Here is a 5,207-nt window from a genome sequence, read left to right on the forward strand (position 1 = left end):
GACATCAATCAACCAACCGAGCCAAATCCATATGGACCTTGTCTCGGGTGGAACAAGGATCATCCACTCGAGCAGGTCATTTGTAACCCTACTGCTCCTCTTAGAACTAGAAATCAGATGATAAATGAATTTATGTAGGCTGCTTTCGTTTCTCAAATAGAACCCAAGAAAATTGATGATGCCTTGCTAGACACAAACTGGATAGAGGCTATGCAAGAGGAACTTAATCAGTTTGAAAGAACAGAGTATGGCACTTAGTATCTCGACCTAATGATGCTCACATAATTGGAACTAGATGGGTTTACAGAAACAAAATGAATGAAAGTGGTTCAATCATCAGAAATAAGGCTCGTTTAGTGGCTCAGGGATATAGACAAGAGGAAGGAATAGACTTTGATGAATCTTTTGCCTTTGTTGCCAGATTAGAAGCCATTAGAATATTTCTAGCTTTTGCAGCATTTAAGGACTTCAAAGTATATCAAATGGATGTTAAATCTTCCTTTCTGAATGGTTTATTAAATGAGAAAGTTTATGTAGAACAACCACCTGATTTTGTTAATCATGCCTTTCTTGATCACGTTTACAAACTGGATAAGGCCATATATGGACTCAAGCAAGCTCCGAGAGCATGGTATGACACGCTAACCAAATTTCTGCTCGAGCATGGATTCTCTATCGGTACAATTGATAAAACTCTATTTAAATTCTCCAGAAATGACCATTCACTTTTTGTTCAAATATATGTGGACGATATTATTTTTGATTCAACTAATCCTATGTTATGTGAAAGATTTTTTAAGATGATGCAGGAACAATTTGAAATGAGCATGATGGGCGAATTAAACTATTTTTTAGGACTGCAAGTCAAGCAGTCTGAAAATGGTATTTTCATTAATCAAGCCAAATATACACGAGATATGTTAAAGATATTTGGCATGGAAAATTGCTCTCAAGCCAGCACTCCAATGAGCTCATCAATCAAATTAGATAAAGATGAAGGGGGAATTTCGGTGGATGAAAAAATGTACAGAGGACTAATTGGGTCCTTACTATACTTAACCGCAAGTCGACCTGATATTATGTTTGTCGTATGCTTATGTGCACGGTTTCAAGCTAAACCTATGCAATCTCATTTTACTGCCTCTAAACACATACTCAAATATTTGAAAGGAACTGCCAATGTGGGTCTTTGGTATCCCAAAGATTCAAGTTTTAATCTTGTAGGTTACTCAGATGCAGATTATGCTGGATGCAAAATCGATCGAAAAAGCACCAGTGGTTCATGCCAATTCTTGGGTGAAAGACTTATTTCATGGGCCAGCAAGAAACAAACGTCAATTGCTACATCAACCGCTGAAGCAGAATACTTAGAAGCCGGAAGTTGTTGTGCTCAGATGCTATGGATACAGCAACAGTTAAAAGACTATGGAATCCAAGCCGCTGAATCTCCCATATTCTGCGACAACACAAGCGCTATAGCCATAACATACAACCCTGTCATGCACTCTCGGACAAAGAATATCGATATCAGATATCATTTCCTCCGAGAACATGTCATGAAGAAAGAAATACGGTTTGAATACGTTCATACTGATCAACAAACATCCAATATTTTCACAAAACCACTACCCGAGGCTAAGTTCTCTTATTTTCGTAATATGCTTGGTTTGATTGACATATCATGATATGATTATTTCTTGTATATGCCTAGTTTAATTTTGCAGAAAATAAAAGAAAAAGGCAAGAAACAGTCAGTAATACAAAATAAAATTTTCTTATCATATGAGGCGGGGGCAGTACATCATTAGAGGCGGGGGGGGGGGGGGGGGGGGGGGGACATCATTAGACATGGGGGCAGTACATCAACAGAGGCGGAGGCGTACACTCTTCATCTCCCTATCTACGTACAACCTCCAGGACGCAAACCAGCTGCTCAGCCCTCCGATGGCAATACGTGAAAACTCCTCTGAAATGGCTATCTCTCTCAGAACACTCCTCTGCTTGAACATCATGAGAATATAAACGCCATCATCAGAAAAGACGCCAAAATTATCAGCCATGCGAAGACGTCGCCGATAGCTTCCTAGTGCCGCCATCTCTCTGGAGGAAGCAGCTAGTTCGCATTCAAGGATGAACTGGAGTTTTTGGATTTTTGCCCACATGGCCAGAATTTTCTTCATCACTCGCTCCTCAATAGCTTTTTTACGAGAAGCCACCACAGCATTCATAAATTCTTTGGCTAAGTCCGGACTGTTATCTCTCTCCATCTCTCTTATTTGATTTTATTGCTAACATCGTTGCCTGTATTTATAGATAAAAATCAAGCGCCAAAAGCCTGTGTCATCATGACTGCAGTGGGAAATGTGAAGCGTTCTATAATACGCAACCGACGGTTCATTGTCATTCATGCACGTATTTAGGGGGAACAATGGTTAAGGAATAATTATTATCTTCTTTAACCGGTCCCTACCTAATCACAGCAATGATCCGGTTCAAATTCTGGGGATATAATACATCCACGTCATTTTCATAAAAAGTACTCAAACTCTTCGACTGCTTCTGTGTGAAGTGACATTTTTCTCCTTCAAATTTGAAAATACTCATTTTACCGCCGTCAAAATTTTCAAATATTTTAGAAAAATCCTCCACTAACAGTCCTCCACATGGACTAACTAGTGCAATCTTGAATCGGACAAACCTACCTTCATTCACATCATCGTTCTCACTGTGTTATCTCATCTAAGCTCACTCTGCAGGAACAAGCAAACAAAAAAGTTCTTTGCCAATTCAACACAAATGGCTGCCTCCATTGCACAGAATACAGTAGCTATCAACTTCCCATATATCTTTTCGATGCCCAATAAGTCTATGAAGGCTATGTTCCGCTCGCTCGAAGAATCTAGGCTTCGAACATTTCTGGGTTGCAGCTACAACTACTCCGATACATTACTGAAAGAATTCTTTGATTCTGCTCACATGAAGAACGGAGAAATTCTTTGTTCTGTTCAAAACAAAAACTTCATCTTCACAGAAAGTGTTTGCTGAATTGTTTAGCTTACCAACGGCTGTCATCACTCACTTCTCTACACTGCCAGATGGTAATACTGATATTTCGCGAAGAAACTTCTCACTCACTGATTCTCCTATCTCTTACCCAACATGCCAGAAGCGAGATTTAAAGATCGAATTTTGACTGTTGGCTGATATTGTGGCAAAAGGAATTCTTGCCAAAGCTGGTGCATATGATAAAATTACTATGGAGAAATTCCTTTTATGGCCACCATCTCCTCCAATCTAGGTATCAACTGGTCTGATATTCTTTTCAAAATACTGGTAGCCATGATTAAGAAAGACAATCAATCTCACGGCTTCGCGGTTCAAATATGCCACATGTTGATCAAAGCAGGAGTCCAATCGGTTGACATGATTGACGTTGGAAAAACCAAACTGTTTTCTTGGGTATCGGTTGACAAATTCATTCAGAAAAACAAACCGACAGATGAAGAATATGTCACTGTCAAAACAGAAACTGGTGTTGAGTTTGTGAAAAAAAAGAAACAAAGTGTCTCTACTCCCAAAGAAGCCAAAAGAAAACTGGTTTTACAAACAAGCTCTGATGATGAGTCCAAAGATGATGTTCCAGTTGCTCAGGTTTTCAAGAAAAGAAGAACCGCACAACCAACAAAGATTAAGCTGGTCAAGCATATTTTTGCACCGCTCATTCCTGCCCCTTTGCCTGCAGTATCTGTCACCAAGTTTAAAGGGATTCAAATTACGGAGACAGTTATCCAATCCTCCTATTCAGGAGTTCCTATTATTCTCTCTTCCGATAAGGGCAAACAGGTGATGATTGATAATCCACCTCAAAACAATGCAGTTCATACGGCCATCATCCTCACAAGTCAGCGTGTCAATGAGGCTGTTCAGACAAAAATGAAGATGTTTGATAAATGGGTTCAATATCGCACTGCTGTCACTTTTGATTCGCTCCTCCAAACCGGAAAGATACAGGCAGCCGCCAAGCTTGAACGGTCCATTTTGGAATGGGCCGAAACGACAGACATTCAAACCGCTCTTCAAAGACGCGACTTTGTGGAGATTCAAATGAAAGAAAGCACTCTTCGAATCATTATACAGTTGAAAAGGAAAAATTTTGATTCTACATGTCCCACAGCCAAGGATGATTCTGCAGTCATATCTCAACTTGAAATGGACGCTTTGTCCCTGGCTATGTCAGTCGCTCACATGCGACAGGAGCTTAATCTTCCAGCTGTTGCTGAAAAGAGTAAATTTGACTCTCTGATGGATATTAATGAGGATATCAGCTCAGAACTAGCTCCACCCATTGCCACTCAGAAGGCCTCTAGCTCTAAACCTTCTTCACCAGAACCTACCACAACAGCTCAGAAGGAGCTAGATTCTATTCAGGATACTCCACGATCAGAACAACTACAAGCCTCCTCCGCTGGTCAAGACCATTCATCCGATGCGAATGCTAAAGTCTTCTCACCTGAAGCTCTTCATGAAGCAACAAATCACCCGACCTCTGAAAAATTCATGATGGAGGATCCTCCTAGTGCCAAACACCAATGCTGTCAGGATGTTTCGGCTCTCCTAGTTGTTTCTCCGCCACTTTCTGACCATGGCGCATATGCTTCACAGCCTCCTGATGATTCAAACAAGGCTCCAACTCTTTCAGTTGTTGAGGCAGAGCAGTTTCTTTCTGATTTTGATGCGGCTAAACCATTTCAAGAGCCATTTATCTCTTCACAAGATCCTATTACGGATGATACCCCAAACGAATTACAAGAGCAGCACACATCTTCTCCAAAGGAAGTGCAGGAAGCCATGACACCCATCTCATCAATGCCTTCCTCACCCAATGATCAAATCGCACAACCAGATGAACCTAAGGTCATTGGTTCAAACTCTTTTGTCTCGAATGAGGACATTGATCAATTTATTGAGAGTATCACGGCGGAACCTCATGAGACTGAATCTACTCAATCTGCTGACAAGGCAACTTTCTCTAAATTAATTGCCTTCAAGGCCAACCTACTTGCTGAACAAGCAGCACCTGAGGAGGAAGAATTTGTGGAAGAGAACTTCAAACAAGAACTTCTGAACTGCCTTACAAATATGGATCAGTCTATCCTTGCTCTAAATCGCAAACAGTTTGATCTGAAAGAGGACTTCCACTCTATCAA

The sequence above is a fragment of the Primulina tabacum genome, chromosome 6 (assembly GCF_025594145.1).
Source record: "Primulina tabacum isolate GXHZ01 chromosome 6, ASM2559414v2, whole genome shotgun sequence".
In the NCBI taxonomy this organism is placed as follows: Eukaryota; Viridiplantae; Streptophyta; class Magnoliopsida; order Lamiales; family Gesneriaceae; genus Primulina; species Primulina tabacum.